Source organism: Bidens hawaiensis, unplaced genomic scaffold (genome assembly GCF_021521415.1).
Source record: "Bidens hawaiensis isolate Kalapana, Puna unplaced genomic scaffold, B.hawaiensis_p1.1 tig00022166_1, whole genome shotgun sequence".
Lineage (NCBI taxonomy): Eukaryota > Viridiplantae > Streptophyta > Magnoliopsida > Asterales > Asteraceae > Bidens > Bidens hawaiensis.
The window spans coordinates 3280-22118 of record NW_027493438.1 but is presented as its reverse complement, the minus strand read 5'-3'; the positions used below and the strand labels follow the sequence as shown (position 1 = coordinate 22118).

The following is an 18839-nucleotide window of genomic DNA, read 5'->3' as shown; positions in this document are numbered from 1 at the left end:
GCTTATTTCAATCCTGGGATGCTGTTTCTATACACAGCCCGTTCACTCATTGTATTTATCACTCAGCCGATGTGGGACAGTGATAGACTTATTGAGTTATTTCCCTTTAGTTTTCGTCTCTCAGGATTTCGAAATCCTGTTAATACTAGCCAGCCATGTTTGAAGTTGAACTGGTAAGACTCATTTTGTTACTATATATTCCAATCACGTTTCTAGCTTATATCCATTATGAAGCGGGTGAGCCAAGAATCGAAATCGATAATCGCGAGTAACATGAAGACAATAGTAGTTTTTCAACAGTGAAAGACTGCTACTTGAATAGTTAAAACTTGAGATAAACGTAAACAGAAAAGATAACTGAAGAAAAAAAGATAAACAAGAGATCAAAAAGAGAATAACAATAGATTCAAATTCAAATCAAGGATTAGGGACTATTATCAGCTCCTACGTCACATTAGTTACATAGTCAATAAAATTCAAGGGTTCTAATAACATGAATCTTAATTGTCTTTCTCTATAAGGTGTGTTTTTTCTGTTTCTGTTTTCTTTTTCCTTTTGCTTTAGGTACTAGAGAATATCAAATATGGTAAAAAAAAATCGTAATGTTAAGCGGTGATATAGTCCTATTAGCCCGATAGATGCACAAAGTTACTTACAAGATCGTGTATCTGGCTCGGTTCATCTAACCGCAACTTTTGTTTTCTCTTTCTTTGTCCTAGCACTCTTTGTTCATGTTACACAAGTCTCCACTTCATTATCACATACGTAATAATCTACAACTGAAAGAGGAGTATCATCGTTTAGGTTGAAGTATTTGTTTGCATCAGATGATGTTGTGTACCCTTGAAACAAACGTGTCGATTCTCTATGTGGTTAAGGATCATACTGATTTTTTCATTCGGTGGTGTTTGATTACGTTTAAAACATGTTCATGAATGAACTTTTTGCCATTGTGGCATTTAACATGTGTATTACTTGATCATCTAACCAATCGTTTTTCTTGTTGATGTCGCTTAAATCATGAAGCCATTGAATGCATTCACAGAATCACATTGCCACTAATCATGGGATTAGTGTGAATGTAAAATGTTGGATGTTAATAAGATACCCACAAAGGGTTAATTCTCTTCATGAACTATGTGATTTGTAATTATTCGCTACTGTTTTTTGGGAGCTGTATGAGTCGAAACAAGAGTTTTGCCTTTCTCCTTCTTCTTTGATGCACTATTACTTGAGGGGAAAGGAAAACTATTGATGCTTAACTGACAATGTGGTTGGTAATTAAAAGAATGGGTTGAGTTATAATAAAAAGATTAGTTTTCCTAAGAAGGATAAGAAATAATCTTGTTCATTCATTTGAGAATTGAATGGTTGAGATTAGATTAGAGAGATCATCAATAGTGGGCATATTAGGGATAACACATTTGTTGACTTTCTCTCTCCACATCATCATCATCATCATCATCATCGTACTCAGTATATCCCACCAATAGCAAAGCTATGGTAGGGTCTGAGGAGGGTAAGATGTAGACAGCCTTACCTTTACCCCGTAGGAATAGAGAGGCTGCTTCCGGTGAGACCCCCAGCTCGATGGTAGTTTTGCATCAAGCCTTGGACATAAGGCACATAACACTCAACCATTGGGACACCGGCCGATTGGTGCATGTACCCTTGTCTTTCGGCTATCAACGCTACCACATGATGCCTGATTAACCTTCTGCCACTTTTAACGTTATTTTCACGAGATTAGTAAAATAACGTCAAAATTAGTGCAATTTCACTTTAGCCCACCTGAGGGTTCACACATATACACATTATATGCGCGCACCCAAGCAGGGCATAAAATAACGTCAAAATTAGTGCAATTTCACTTCCGCCACTTTTAACGTTATTTTCACGAGATTAGTAAAATAACGTCAAAATTAGTGCAATTTCACTTTAGCCCACCTGAGGGTTCACACATATACACATTATATGTCTTTCGGCTCTCTCCACATGCAAGCCACATATCAAATTCCCCCATAATTTTAAAACGTCCATAAATTTTTTATACGACATTTTTTTTTTCAAAACAATTTCACCATAAAAACGAGTGTTTTTTTATCTTTTATATGAGTACCATATTGCTTTATAAAAATAAAAAAATCGTGGTTTTTTACAAAGTGTGTTTTATCATAATTGTGTTTTACAAAATTGTGTTATGTAAGTGTGTTTTATTTTTTCATAGTGTTTTTTACATTGTGTTATTTAATTGTGTTTTTGTCATTGTGTTTTTATTTTCATAGTGTTTTTTACATTGTGTCTTTTTCATTGTGTTTTTCATGGTGTTTTATTTTCCGGCGAATTTCCGAAGACTTTTCCGGCAAGGTGGTGGCGGTGGGCGGTGGTGGTTGTAAGAGATGAGTGAAAATTTAAGTGGGTTTTAATATTAAGGTAGTAGATTAAAATACCCTTCTTCCTAGCCTTCTTAGGAAAACCAAACTTCTTATTTGATCTTTTATCTTAAAAGATTCGGTGACTGTGTTTAGCAGGCTTCAATGACATTGTGCAAGTTAATATGTAACATATTAAAAATAGGAATATCATGCTTCACATATATGCCAGGCACCGGCAAAGCTTAGTTAGAGTCGAGGGTGGCCCCCGCCTCTTTAATGGCTCCAAGCATCTGTTTAAAAATTCATCATTTTTTTTCATTAAAAAATACAGGATATCGACAAAGATTAAGAAAAAATAATTAACAAACAAAACATGCTTTGCATTTAGCATTTCTGAGATAAAGCACATCAAGTAACCTACATATACATAATATTTTAAACCAATAATAGTAAGTTTGTGTATGAAGTTTAGAAACGGTAACTTATGTAATTCAAAGCCTCAAACCAAGCAATGAAGCTTTTCTACCAAATTACAAACTCATCTTTGTGAAGCGTGGATACTGAATTTGATCTGAAAACTTCGAACTATGTTTCGGAGGGGTGCGCCAGGGCTTGGTGGTAGTGTAAGATCAAGGCGATGCGTGAAAACCCAAATAACAAGCCACTTGACGGGTCTTCCCTTATAAAAAATAAGATTAATATCTAGTGAGCTGATAGCTTACATATCAAATATTAAACTAATAAAAACAAATACTACACTTGATCTTAGCCAAAAGGCCGAGAAAGATATTCTTTTCCTCTTCTTGGTCCGCTTATTATATAGCCGGTTCTTTCATCTTTTTATTCTTAACTCAGCCGATGTGGGATTGTGAGACACCCTGTTTTTTTCTTTTGTGTTTTCCCTTAATGCTTAAATCTTGATAACACTAGCTTTTTCAAATCATTAACTGTGCATTAATTTACATTATCATTTTGTTTTTATAAATTGGCTTCAATTTGGATTAAATATTGTTCGTTGACAAGCAAAATTTATAACATACCAGCTAAGGAAACTCTGCAGTACCCTTTTCCAAAGTTCCAGCACATATTATTCTAATGAGTAGTTATTTGCAACATTTAGTTGCAACTGACTAAAGATTGACAATTTACCGAATTAAGATACCAGAAATGGTTATCATAATTCTAATAGAAGTAATCAATAAAACTGAAGACAGATAAAATTTATGTTACAAAATATGTAAATGCATGTAAGTACTCAACTGATCAAATGAATGATTAAGAGTGACAATGAAGGCGTTGAACGCACCAGAGGCGCGGTTTCTGTTTCGTCAACGTCTGTGTGAGATTGATCATTTATAGGCGAAGAGTGCGTGTTCTGAAGGACCACTATGGCGGGAAAGCAAGTCGGTCCACTGGTAAATTTTTGTTGTTTTGAACAGCAAAATTCAAGATTTATTTCAAACATTCATAAGGGGACACCATACCATTAGACAAATAGGTAATGGGTCGGTGCATACAATTAGATACATACAAGTAGAGACCACGCGTTACGGCGGTTCGAACTTGATTCGCAAAGAAATCCTAAGGTCTTCGCCGATTACCTCGTTGAAAACCTAAAAGAATACAAACACTCTCTTTATAGCTGCTATAATGCCTTTGGTTAAACTTAGAATGGAAATGACGCACTTTGCGAAACTGTTTTGGAGTGATTAATGGATATAGCTTAGATTTTGAAAAGGTGCAAATGTGTATTAAATAATTGAGACAACTTTTTGAACATTAAATAAAAAAATAAAAATAAAAATATTGAACGAAAGAAGCGATGTCAAGATTCAAACCATGGCCACCCATAACTAAACCAACACTCGTTACCACTAGGCAACACTACAATTTGTGACTTTCTGCCCCCATGTCTTTCTATAGTAAATGGCTAAACGAGACACTTGAGATGGTAGAAATATATGTGTTAAGTGGGAAGTGTACCAATGTTTTGAGAAAACTAAGGATTAAATTATGTCAATACTCAATAGGCTAATCATAATTACAAGGGAAAAACAATGCCACGTTCTTTGACATTTTTACAAAAACTTCAAATGCGCAAGTTAGCATGCTTTCTCATGGCTTCACAAGAAAAAAAGGTGACCACCAGGTCCACCTTTCGGCGCTATAAAGAAACCTCCACTCTTAAACTATTATTGACAATTTAAGAACATTCTCAGCATATTCCATATATTTTTCCGTATAATTTAGCTGAAAAACACAATTTCATAAATTTATCTATCAATTTTTAAAAATCTTCCACGTTCTATTCCCTATTTATATTCATAAATTATTTTTTTTATTATTTTTATATCTTTTGTCTTGTTATATAGTATATAGTGATTGGGCAATAGTTAATATATTATATGGTATTGATCAAAAGTGAGATCATATATTTAGGTTTTTTACTTTAGTTGCTATATAACTCATTCATATAATAGAGAATGGATTTGAGAGGTGATTTTGATGGTTTTCGTAAAATTTATCATAAATTATATATTTTTTTTGAACAGCAAGCAATTTTATAAAAAAAAGAGAGGCCACCAGCTCACAGATGACAAAAAAACACAACAAAACAAAAAAGAGAAGGACAATCAACCCGCTACATGAATAGGAAACTTAACCCAATCTAACCAAACAATATCTTTACGAGTAGACCTATTTTTAATCCACCCATATAGATTGATCATATTTTCCTCCATAATAGCCTCTGTGGACAAGCTTCTGTGCCTAAACGTTCTCGCATTTCTCTGCTTCTGAAGAGGTAGGTCCCAGCAAAGCCCAGTTGGACCCGCAAGACTCACCTCAAAGAGGGACGTCTGCGCAGTTGAACCCGCAAGACTCACCTTCAACAGGGACGTCTGCGCAAAGGCTAAACTCGCAACCCCTTGAAGAGGGACGTCTGCGCAGAAACCAACTGGGCCCGCAGGACCCATCATGCTCAGAGACGTGACGTCCTTACGCGCAGTACGCAAGCTGTTCCCGCAGGAAAGGCCTCCCAATGGTGAAGTACTCCGCCTGTTCCTGCAGCTGCGGATACAAGCCATCAGGGAAGGCTACCTGCGCAGCAAGGCTACACGCACAAGGCACTTAACTCTTAAATAATTCAGTAATGTCACCTGAAGAAGGAGTGAGCAAGCCGGGAACACTCCCGCACAAAGCCGGGAAAACTCCCGCCCAAATAAGCCAGTCCGTACGATACTGGAGGATCTTTTGTACTGTACCTGACGAGGTATGGACAAAAGATCTGACCAAAGATACGACAGCTCACTGACAACAGTATGACGAGCAGCACGCTCTTGTACTGTATGTCACTATTAGCCGCTGCCTACTCACCAACCTGTCGGAGGACGTGCATAGCCTGCAGTTGGTGGAACATGAATGGTACACAGCCGGCCTGGTCACTATCAGCCGCTGCGTACCCACCAACCACCAGCATGGCATGTGCGTAGCCCACAGTTGGCAGAACAGGAACACTATTCAGCCGGCTGTACCTGCTTGGAAACCTACCTTCGGCTATAAATACTCCAACACCTTGGAATGGTATGATCTTATCTCATATCTCATATCTTGATATATTACCTGATATCTGCTCTAGTTATTCTCTTAATATACACTTATATTCAAGAGCAATCTAGTCTGATTCTCACGCCGGAGGGTGGTCACAAGGAGGTACCCCCCCTTCTCAGTGACGAGCTCACGGTGTCTGTTTTGCAGGTTATCAGAAGAACCATCTTCGCCGGATCTAACCCCTCGCGGGAAACATCTATTTAACCCCCAGATTGTCCATAATCTGCCCGGGGCCGATTAGTGTTTCTTCATTGGCGCCATCCGTGCATAAAAGCTAGAACTAATTTATTCAGTTTTTCAAAACCTCCGAAAAGATGGTTAAGGTTACTCCGTTGCCAAAGCCAGCGAATGACCAAGAAACCCCGGTAACCACAACCCCAGCTACTGGGGGGAACACTGGCGAATACACACATTTTACGAACACTACCCCGGTTACCCAAGCCGGGGCAAGTGCAGTAAATTTTACGAACACTACCCCGGTTACCCGAGCCGGGGCAAGTGCAGTAAACAATCCTCCCCTGGGATTCATTGATACCCAGGTGGAAAGACAACAGACGAGGCCCCCCCGCCAAACACTTGAACAAGTTAAAAGCGTGGGCGGAAAAACGTCAAAGGGAATTCCAAGCTGAGTTGGATGAACGCTTGCGTTCACTCCAACAGGCTGACGAATTCGGAAGCACTCAACAGCTCAACATGAGCAACGAGTGCGAGTACTTGGACGATGATTCGGAGGAATCTGACACCGACGCAAACCCTCGCCATAGGGCGAAAGGGAAGCGTAAGGAAACGGACTTCCAACCGAGAAGGAATTTTGGAGAAACCTTCAAACCAAAAAACGCGGGTGGAAACCCACGTGACTTCTCTAAAACCTTCAGACCAACCGCTGCAAATGCGGGAACCTCCAAGTTTGCAAGGGACATTGCGGAAGCAATCGCCCCAAGAAGTGCCAAACAGATGTCAAACATCGGCACCTATGATGGTATATCTGACCCAGACGATCATTTGAACAGATTCATAGCGGGGGCAACCGTCAGCAACTGGACGGAACCCACGTGGTGTTATATGTTCCAGATGACGCTGGTTGGAGCAGCCAGAGCGTGGTTCGACCGTCTACCGGTCCACCACATCTACGATTGGGCAGACTTCCAACAGAAGTTTAGCCAACACTTCAGCCAACAAAGAAAGTATACCGAAGAGCAATGGACAATCCTCAATTGCATTCGAGAGGAAGATGAATCTTTGCTAGACTTCATCACTCGCTTCAACTCAAAGAAGCTAAGTCTGGGTAATATTAGCGAAGATCTTGTTCGCGCTGCTTTCATCCAGGGCACAAAAGACCCAGAGCTCATCCGCACCTTAACGGGTAAAGATGGCATGCCATCCACATGGGATGCCATCATGACAGCAGCTAAACGCTTCGCGGAAACGGAAAAGCAACTGGGTAGAGATCTTCCCCAAAGCACAAACCTCTACACCCAGAAAACAAGAGAAAACAATGTTCTTACCGCCCGACTAAACAAAAAGAGGAAGCTAGGCATTTGGCAGTCAAGGGTAAACTTTGACACCTCATCCGGCTCACACCCTCGGTTAGGCGGAAAGGATAACATGCCGTCGTCAAACCGGAACTCCAGATGGACGCCACTCACCAAAAGCGTCACCGAGATATTAGACACCGAGAGACTCCCATGGCCAAAGGCTCCAATAATCAGCGTCACAACGCTGATCAGAGCAAATTCTGTGACTTCCACAGGACAAGAGGCCACAACACCGAGGAATGCGTAGACTTGAAGGACATCGTCGAAGCATTTGTCAGAGATGGGACGCTCACGCACCTCGTGGCGTAATGAACACTGAGCAGGCTAATGCGTGTAGAACCCCAGTTGGGGAAAACACGAATAAAACTGCAGCTTCAATATCGGAGACTACATACTGCGTAAACAACGAGATTCCGAACCAAGTGCATATCGGCTCGAAAGGCTCGATGACACTCCCAAGAACATGGAATGGAGCTCAATTACACAGTCTGCATGTAGATCAATTCCAAACTTGTAAAAGAAAAGGCCCAAAGCCACTTCTAGTGGAAATGATTCTCCTTATCACATTGACGCTGATAACCTTACATTTACGCGTGCCATGAACTTTCCACACTAAATGAAAGTTGGGTCATCCCACTAAATGAAAGTGCCGGTCCTACCCGCACAAATCATGATAGAGGAAACCGAACTAACCTATTGACAACCGCGCGTGGAACGGTTAATTTATTCAAAACACTAATATGCCGGTTTTCACCGCATAAATAAGTGTGAAGAAGTCGTTGCGTGTGGAAGGCGGCAAAACCCGCATAAACACAAAAAACGGCCAACCTTCACGCAGGTCAGTTATAGGTAAAGTTGGGTCATCCCACTAAATGAAAGTGCCGGTCCTACCCGCACAAATCATGATAGAGGAAACCGAATTAACCTATTGACAACCGCGCGTGGAACGGTTAATTTATTCAAAACACTGATATGCCGGTTTTCACCGCATAAATAAGTGTGAAGAAATCGTTGCATGTGGAAGGCGGCAAAACCCGCATAAACACAAAAAACGGCAAACCTTCACGCAGGTCAGTCATAGGTGAAGTTCGGTCATCCCACTAAATGAAGTGTCGGGCCTAACCGCACAAATCATGATAGAGGAAACGGAACTTTAACCTATTGACAACCGCGCGTCGAACGGTTAACTTATTCAGAACACTTAGAAAATATCTTCAAGGAAAAAATGAGAAAAACCTCCACGCAGGTCAGATATAGGTAAAGTTTAGCCATCCTACTAAGTGCAAGTGACGGTCTTACCCGCACAATCACGAAAGAGGAAGGAAAACTTTAACCTATTATCGGCCACGTTAATGGGTTAACTTATTTAAAGTACTTAAGAAATTGCTAAGTTAAACTAAAGTATGCACAAGCGAATCATATATTGTTTATGCGGCAAAACAAGTGCCAAATTAAACTATAATATGCATGAGCAAGTCGTATAACGTTTATAAAGCAAGAGTGACGGTCCTACCCGCACAAAGGATTTACATTCTATAAAAATTCAAGAATTACAAAAATGGCTGGGTATCTACCCGCCTACAAGAGTGTAAATCTATACAAAAACATAAACCTATCCTAACAGTGGAAAGAGATCTAAAGGTTCAAGCTTCAGGATCACTTCCTCCAAACCCACTTGTACCCGCACCATCACTTGGCTGTGGCGGTTCAAGGAAGGTCTTCAGAATGGTTAACCCATCATCAGCAGCAGCAACTTCGTTCACCTTCTCCACCACTGGATGCGGGAAGGCAGCATACTGGTTCACTGCTTGGTCATAAGCAGCTTCAGTATCCACATCATATAAAGGGAAGTTGGAAGGCGGGATGCCCTTCTCAACGAACCCTAGACCAAGCAGGAAGCCTGCCTTTTCCCCATCCTCCTGAGAAGCGTTGAGGGCTGCGCTCATGGCATCGTCGTATGATGTGTCCGTGAAGACCCGATGCACAACCTACAAAACAAAAATACAAGTATCAAAACCTTTTCTAAGTATAAAGAAAAGCGTGAAGACATTATGAAGCTAAGCTTACCTGCGACAACGCTTCTCGTAGAAGCCATTCCTTGGTAACCAGAGCCTCCTGGAGGGCAGCTTGAGCTTGGTTACGGGCGCGTTCGGCTTCACTTTTGTTAAGGTTGGCAAGCAACACTTCTTTAGCCGCAGCCTCTTCGACGCCCTTAAGCTTACGCTCAGTATGGTCAAGCACGCCCCTCTGGTCCAAGATCTCTTGGAGCTTCTTGGCGTCTTCCATGGTCAAGGCATCATGAGCCTGTTGGAGCCTCTCTAGTTTGGCTTTAAGTTCCTCATTCTCAAGGCGTAGAGGCTCAGCAACAGCTTCAGCCTTGGTGGCCCTCTCAGTTGCGTTCCGTGCAGTTTCCTTAGCCAGCCGAAGCTGTTCGTTAACAGCTTGGGCAGCCTTGGAACGGGCCTCGAGACGGGCCTGAACTTCAACCTCAAGGGCCTTGAAGGCCTTCTCCTTCTCCGCAGCAACAGCGGAGAGCCTCCTATTCTCCTCTCGGACAGCCCGCGCCTGAGCTATTCTTGGATCCGAGCTGCCTTTAACTTGTCGTTTTCACGACAAAGCAGCTCGACGCGCGGCTGCATCCGGGCTAGGAGAATCCGGAGCTCATTTGTCAACCTACCCTCCTGGTAGCTTGACATTGCTTCCCCCAGCGCCCCCCTTGGGGCGGCGTGGCGCGCCCACTCGACGCATTCTACAGGCGTCCGAAGGGTTGTTCCTCGGCGGATGTTCCATCGTGGAACATACACTTCATTGGAATCCGACACTGCAAAAGCAAAAAGCAGTTAGGAAAAGATGATAAGGAAAAATATATATATATATATATATATATATATATATATATAAATAATAAAAGGCCAAAATAACCCTACGCACCTGTAGGGTCGACGACAGGCCTGTAGCCGCCAAACCCATCACCCGAACCTAACGGATATCCATCCAAGAGGTCAGGCAGATGGGAAGGAGGCAGAGATTAGCTTGACGCCCTAACCCCGGACATACCTGAAGGACCGGCCGTAGTCGCCGGCGCCGGAGGAGGCATAGCGGAGGCCGCCGTGGTTAAAACCAGCGGAGGTGAACTCACCGGAGGTGAACTCACGACCGCGGCCGCGGCTGTGGAAGAATCCACAGAAGCACTCACCGCCGGCTTAGTGAAGGAATCAGTGAATATGGCACTGACAGCCGGCGGGGACGTCGTCACAGTTGGAACAGTTAGCTCAACCGGGTGAGCAACTGAACCAACAACTGAAGCAGGCGCAATCGCCTGGGTCATCGCCTCAGGTAGGTTGACCAAGCCTACCGTCATGGGTCCGGAGGTGCTCCTCCCCGCTCCACCCTGGAATGCGGTAGCATCCAATCCTGCACAAAGAAGATATAAGTATAATGGTGGAAAGCTATGCAGTTAAAGTAAAGGAAGATTATACTTACGGGTTTTCTTGAGCCTAAAGGTGCGAACAGGAGGGGACGAACCCGATGGAGCCGGCCTCTTCATACCGGTCACCGTCGTCGTCCTGGGCTGCTCGGAGGTGACAGTCGTTTCAGCCTCCGGAGCAGTGGTCTCAACACCACCTGGGTTCCCCGCCGCCTCCTCGCTCTCGGTCTCCGAGTTTGACCGGTTCCCCTGATCGGCGGTGGAGGCAACCTTCGCCTTGCCCTTTCCGCCAGCAGCCTTCTTCTTCCGCGTCAAGAAAGGACCGTCTGCGGATTCCTCATCAGAAGATGACAGAATTAGAGGAATTCCAGCAGAGGTTTCAACATTGAGAGGTCGAGGGTTAAATAACTCTTTACCTGGCCGCGTGGCGCTCAGAATCGGGTGGCCTGGCGGGTAGACCTCCACAAACCGATCCCTCGTTTGCTCCAGGATGGGCAACTCGTTCTCATCAAGAGCACGAGTATCCATCCGAGCGGGACCATCAGCCTCCCGCGGATGCAGGAGCAACTGCAAGTCATTCCCCTCTGAAAAAAAAAAAGAAACAGTTAGAAGAAAAACCTAAATCAACAAAGAAGACAGAGCATACCGTAAGGGATAGAGTTCAAACCGTATTCGAGGACAATGGGAACCTGTGGCGCTTCAGCCCCAGCATCCTTCCACACTCGGCTCATACCGAGCATCACCATCCCAGACTCCGAAAAGCGGTACACCGGAGTCTGGATCCGGGAGATCTTGGCAAACCATTCCGCCTCCTGGTAGTTGGGGGCGTGAAGGGCGGGGAGTGCTCTCCCATTCTTAAACGTCATCGCAAGGGGGACGACGCGAGCGGAGATATAGAAAAACTCCCGCTTCCACGACCGAAGACTGCGCTCGGTAGCGCAGATCTTCAGACCCTTGATCCGATTGACCAAGGTATACCACCCCTGGATGCACCTCCAAGAATAGAAGGTCATCAGGCGGTCGACATGGGGCTCCACGCCCAGAATGAGGCACACCCATTCAAAATGACGGATCTTTGCGATCGCCATTGGGTGTACCTCCGTCAGGTGCACACCGTGTCTCTCCAGAACACGGTATACAAACTTCATCAATGGGAACCTGAGATTCCCATAGATGAAGAATGCAGCATACACCCCTATTTTGCCCTTGGGGGCATCATACACCGTCTGGTGTGGCTCAGGAAAATAAGGCTTGAAAGGCTCGAGCATGAACTTCCTGACGATATACTGATACTGGCCGACGGGAAGAGCACACTGGCACTCGCCAGCAGTACTCTTATCGTCCTTATCAGAAGTGGACGACGGATTCTCGACGAACACGTCAGACTCCTCGGCAGTAGCCTCAACATCATGGGAAGAAGACATTCTGGAAGGACGAAAGGCAACGATTTCAGGAGAATGCTCGACAGAAAGGTTAGAGTATTCGCTGGAAATCGCTTGAAGAAGAAAGAAGTGAAAGTGTGGATTAAGATGCACTCTCTCCCCCTTTATATACTCATCGCAATGAATGCGATGAATTTAATGCGGAAGAGAGAGGAAAACGTTGGTGCAATGAAATTATGACACGTGGAAAAAGCAAGCTGGCAACAGCTATTGACAGGACGCGCGCCGTAAACTTCGCGGCCACGCGCCCGAAAACTCGCGCCCACGCGCCTGAAAAAGCGTCTGGAATGACCATATACTGTCACGTCGCCATAACTTCCTGCACGTTCTGAAACTGTCAGAAGAAACCGTCGGACTACTCAACCGTCCTTTCAACAGTTGGGACTGTTCTTATCCTTTCACCAACTCTTCGAAATTCAAAAAAATTCAAAAAGATTCAAAAGTAAGCGGGAATATACCCCTTACCTTGGCAACCAAGTAACTATAAGACAGGTGCGAGTACAGTGTTAAGGCAAAACCCTTCACATACTTAGCACCTGCAGGGAATTGAAGCCAAGAATACCTCGGCAACCAAGTAACTATAAGACGGGTGCGGGTACAGTGTCAAGGCAAAACCCTTCACATACTTAGCACCCGCAGGGAATTGAAGCCAGGAATACCTTGGAAGTAAAGTAACTATAAGACGAGTGCGGGTACAGTGTCAAGGCAAAACCCTTCACATACCTAGCACTCCGCAGGGAATTGAAACCAAGAAGGATCTTCTGGGCCATGCTTGCGGAAACGGGAATAACATCCCCGCATAGCGGGAACGTCGAGAACTAGATTGTTTGAAGCTCCAAGATGGAATTGGTTGTTTTAACATAATTGATCACTATGTTCAAAACTACCAAAACCTCATGGAGAATCTACACAACTGGAACTCAACGCTCCTGACTTGCGAGGAGGTTACAGACCTACCCGCATCATACCCAAAGATCAAGCAGAAAAGTCGGGAATTTCTGCACGTGACATTAGGACTTCCGCGGGAAGAATCCCCATGGAAAACCTTAAAACTAAACCCTTTTCAAAACCCTTTGCTTAAGTCCAAAAGTTCACCTCACTTATTAACAATTCATGAGAAGAACATTGGACTGGGGGGACTTGAAGAGGTAGGTCCCAGCAAAGCCCAGTTGGACCCGCAAGACTCACCTCAAAGAGGGACGTCTGCGCAGTTGAACCCGCAAGACTCACCTTCAACAGGGACGTCTGCGCAAAGGCTAAACTCGCAACCCCTTGAAGAGGGACGTCTGCGCAGAAACCAACTGGGCCCGCAGGACCCACCATGCTCAGAGACGTGACGTCCTTACGCGCAGTACGCAAGCTGTTCCCGCAGGAAAGGCCTCCCAATGGTGAAGTACTCCGCCTGTTCCCGCAGCTGCGGATACAAGCCATCAGGGAAGGCTACCTGCGCAGCAAGGCTACACGCACAAGGCACTTAACTCTTAAATAATTCAGTAATGTCACCTGAAGAAGGAGTGAGCAAGCCGGGAACACTCCCGCACAAAGCCGGGAAAACTCCCGCCCAAATAAGCCAGTCCGTACGATACTGGAGGATCTTTTGTACTGTACCTGACGAGGTATGGACAAAAGATCTGACCAAAGATACGACAGCTCACTGACAACAGTATGACGAGCAGCAAGCTCTTGTACTGTATGTCACTATTAGCCGCTGCCTACTCACCAACCTGTCGGAGGACGTGCATAGCCTGCAGTTGGTGGAACAGGAATGGTACACAGCCGGCCTGGTCACTATCAGCCGCTGCGTACCCACCAACCACCAGCATGGCATGTGCGTAGCCCACAGTTGGCAGAACAGGAACACTATTCAGCCGGCTGTACCTGCTTGGAAACCTACCTTCGGCTATAAATACTCCAACACCTTGGAATGGTATGATCTTATCTCATATCTCATATCTTGATATATTACCTGATATCTGCTCTAGTCATTCTCTTAATATACACTTATATTCAAGAGCAATCTAGTCTGATTCTCACGCCGGACGGTGGTCACAAGGAGGTACCCCCCCTTCTCAGTGACGAACTCACGGTGTCTGTTTTGCAGGTTATCAGAAGAACCATCTTCGCCGGATCTAACCCCTCGCGGGAAACATCTATTTAACCCCCAGATTGTCCATAATCTGCCCGGGGTCGATTAGTGTTTCTTCAGCTTCCAAATAAACCAAAGCGAGACAAAGATGATGGCCTTCAAAACTCTCCTTCCCGAAACCGTTGCCGGCTCGTCCGCAACCTGCACAAGCTGCGAAAGAGACTCGAAACCGGTGACGTCACAACCTGTCCACAAAGAAACTGCCCTCCAAATATCCTTATTAGCTCGATGACACTTTAGAAAAACGTGCTCTACCGACTCCGTCTCCGACAAACAACCCAAGCAGTCCGACGTAATACTACCCATGCCTCTAGCGATTAAATTGACGGCCACCGGAATTCTATGTTGCATTAATCTCCCCATGAAACAGTTTATTCTAATCGGAATCCAACTGTCCCACAAGCAATCTGAAACTGGAACTTCACCAAACGCCGAATCTGCCATCATCATTCTCAACCCGTGCATACTGCATAGTGAAAAGCCCTGAATTGTCCCCGATCCATCTCCAGCTATCACCCTTACCCGTATGGAAATTGTAAGACACCATCATCTAATGCAGGTCGGCCAAATCCAACATATTGTTCTCAGAAAGGTTGATACGAGACCAGGCCCATGTCGTATCAACCATCTCATTTATAAAGACGATCCGGTCCCTAACCAAACACCCTTTACAAACTTCCAACTTGAACAAATCCGGAAATAAGTCATTCAAAGCGAACCTACCCAACCAAACATCTAACCAAAATCTCGTATTTGACCCATCGCCGACCTCCTTAATGAAAAGGCCCTTTAGCTCTAACCCCAACGAAGAGAAGCAGTTTCCAATGTTAGAGATTTTCTGCCATGTGCTACAAATCGAATTTCTAACCATCTTCCCATCCGTGTGAGCCCTAGTAGTATGAATGGCTTTTATACACCTCACCCACAAGGAATCCTACTCGATCCGCCATCTCCACCACCACTTGGCGAGCAGAGCCAAGTTCATTGAGTGAAAATATGAGTTTGAAATTTTAGAAAATGAGTTGGGAATGCTACGACTCAAACTTTTTATTAAAAAAATAATTTCTCTTTCTTCCACTTACACAACCCAATCAAATTCAAATATTTACTCTCATTCAAAACTTAACAAAACCAACTTTTTTGAATAAATATATATCAAAAACTATAAATAATTATGTTATTTCATAGTGTTGAACATTCGATAATCTGTCGATTTTTGAGATTGAAATATAGAATTGGATCCGTAATCAAAACCGAAAGAGATCAGAAATAAATAGCCGGAGCTAGATATAAAAATATGTTAATATCATACACTTCGAATTTTGATACATTTTTTCTTTCCAAGTCAGATCATGTATTTTTTACTTGACATGCTTTATATAGAAAAATCATAACTAATTACTTAAAATTTGGCAAGTGACAAAATAATTAAATAACTTAAACAAATTGAGGGGCATTTTACTTTTTCATGACACACTTGTTGTCAGTATACCCAGGGTCGGCCCAACCATTTTGGGAGCCTAAAGAAAAAAAAATCCGGATCCTTTTTAAAAAATGTTTGGGTCCTTATTTTTTATTTCTATTAACTATCCAATGAACTTATTAGCTTCAAACCAATTTATAAACTGGGTAAATATTTTCATATAACATTAAGTTCATAACCAACTTATAAACTACATTTTAACATAAGATGGTCCGAGTTTCGTCAAATAAAACGACAAATCAAGATAAAATATTATGGTTATCTCAATATCTTTATGGTGACATTTTATACAACAATTACTGTTATTTAATTAGGTGAAGCATTATTGAAAAATAAAAGTATAAAAGTACCATGTGGCATGTGCCCTTGGCATAATGTACTAAAAAAATCTTGGAATTAAAAAAAAAACTTGAAAAAAATGATTCAAGCTGCAAGGTTTTTTTGTCATTTATCATTAGTTGAAAAAAAAAAATATTCCCGAGAGAATCGAACATGGATTGCTCAAAGTTAAAATCAACAACTTTTTTGCCATCTACCACCAGGCTAAAGCAGGAATTGTCAGCCAATAAAATAAGATATTATATATATATTTAAAATGGGAGCCTCAAATATTTGGGGGTTCAAAGCTTTAGCTTGGGTTTATAATAAAGTTGGGCCGGCCTGAGTATACCGACTTGGTTGGTCTAATTAAAATCATTTTCATTTTCTTTCTAAGGTCCCCCGATGAGAGTAGTCTCAAAGCAATAGTCCGATATGGCTTAACTTTGCTGAGTTTTCTTTGGCTCGCAGAGATACCCAATTACCCATAGACTACCCTAGACAATTTCGTCAAATCTAAACTTGATAGTGAAAACAAAACTTTCAAAAGACGAAGGACCATTTGGTCATTTCAATAATCCAAACACATAAACAAGGGTTGTACTAGGCACTCCCCATACATCCCTTAATATGGGGCGTATAGTGCAATACGCCCAATATTAAAGAGTGTTTGTTTTTTATGTTGTACTTAATATGGGGCGTATAGTGCAATACGGGTCATATAGGGTACGATATGACAACCTAGGCCTGCTTCACAGTCCTAGGTTGTCATATCGTACCCTATATGGCCCGTATTGTACAATACGAGGCATATTGGTTCAGTAACAATATACCACGTATTATACAATATGGGCCATATATGTTCAGTTTGAATAATTGAGCCATATGGCTCCCCCTTTCTTCTCTTTATTATATATATATATATATATGTGTGTGTGTGTGTTACCATACACAAATACATGCACACACAATTCACTATCCCCTTTCGAGAATCAAAACCAAAAAAATAAAATGTGGTGGTTTGACAATCTGTTTCCTGAAGAGGAGGAGCCGGGATACGCGCCTAACGATCAGCCTAGCGTGTCAGGATTTATTATTATTATTATTATTGTTAGGATTATTAATTTAATTTTATTATTATCATTATTTAATAATAATTATAATATATAATAATAATAATAAATAATTACAATAATAATATATAATACTAATAATATTTAGTATTATTAAATAATTACAATAACAATAATAATATAAAATAATAATAATAATAATAATAAGCAAAAGGGGATCTAGATGGGGGTTAAAAGGGGGATATATATGTCTCATATTGTATTATATGGGCCATATATTGACCCATTTAACCATGTGTATACTCATGTATATGACCCCATTTAAATCACAATCATAAACCCTACCACCAGCCGTCGCCGCCGCCGGCGTTCATCACCACCACCATCATCCCGTCATCGCCGGCGTTCATCACCACCACCACCATCTCGTCATCCTCGTCGCCACCACCGTCACCACTACTAGGCCCGTCGCCGGCGTTCGTCCTCACCACCATCCCCTTCGTTCATCATCACCCGTTCAATTCCTCTGTTTGGTTCGGTAAGTTGTTATTACTTTAACATATTCGGAATTGTTTGATTGAATTAGATAGTTATAGGCTTATAGTTTGTTATTCGAGTCCCGCCTTAAGATAGTAGATAGTTTGTTGATTGTCGGTTGTTGTAACGTATTTGTTTCTAAATAGATAGCCATTAATAGATAGTTGATAGTTTTAGTTTGTTAGTTGAGTTTAGTTTGTTGATTGTCGGGTTGTTGTAACGTCTTTGTTTCCAAATTGTTAGATTGAGTTATATCGTTTTAATTTGTTATTCGAGTTTAGTTTGTTGTTTTTCGGTTATTATTATTATTATTATTTGTACCGTTATATCTTATTATTATTATTAATAATATTTTTATTATTAGTACTGTAATAATATTATTATTATTACTACTAGTAATACTGTTATATCTTATTATTATTATTTAATTATTATAAATATTATAATTTAATTTAATTTATTATTATTTAATTGTTACAGATGGAGGACGAGGTGGAGATTAAGATTGAGCATGAGCAGGCGTCGTTTTTATAGTTTGTATATATTTTGTACAAACTCGATGTTTTGTATATGATAATGTTTTGGTTTGGTGTATATACGTGTTTATTGTTTTGTTAAAAAAAATTTGTTAAAACACATCTTTTTAAACAAAATTATTATATAAAAGAAAGAAAACAAAAAAAAACAAAATTAAAACATAAAAAGAAAAAACATAAAAAAATAAAAAAACATAATAAAACAAAAGTTGATAGGGTTTTCTAAAAAACTCCTCAATATGCCCCGCATCAAACTATACGAGCATATTGAAAGGGTTTTTTTTAGTAAAACCCCGTGATATCCTTAGGAAATCCCCATAAACAATCACGTCCATTTGCCTGACCAAACGAGCGTAAG

At 42.0% G+C, this 18839-nt stretch overlaps 1 non-coding gene across 1 annotated transcript; it reads right to left on the bottom strand.

Moving 5' to 3' along the window:
- Positions 1–2970: 2970 nt before the first annotated feature.
- On the bottom strand, positions 2971–3165 carry LOC143564833 (U2 spliceosomal RNA). The gene has a single exon (XR_013140947.1). It is a non-coding gene; the product is annotated as a U2 spliceosomal RNA (small nuclear RNA).
- Positions 3166–18839: the final 15674 nt, after the last annotated feature.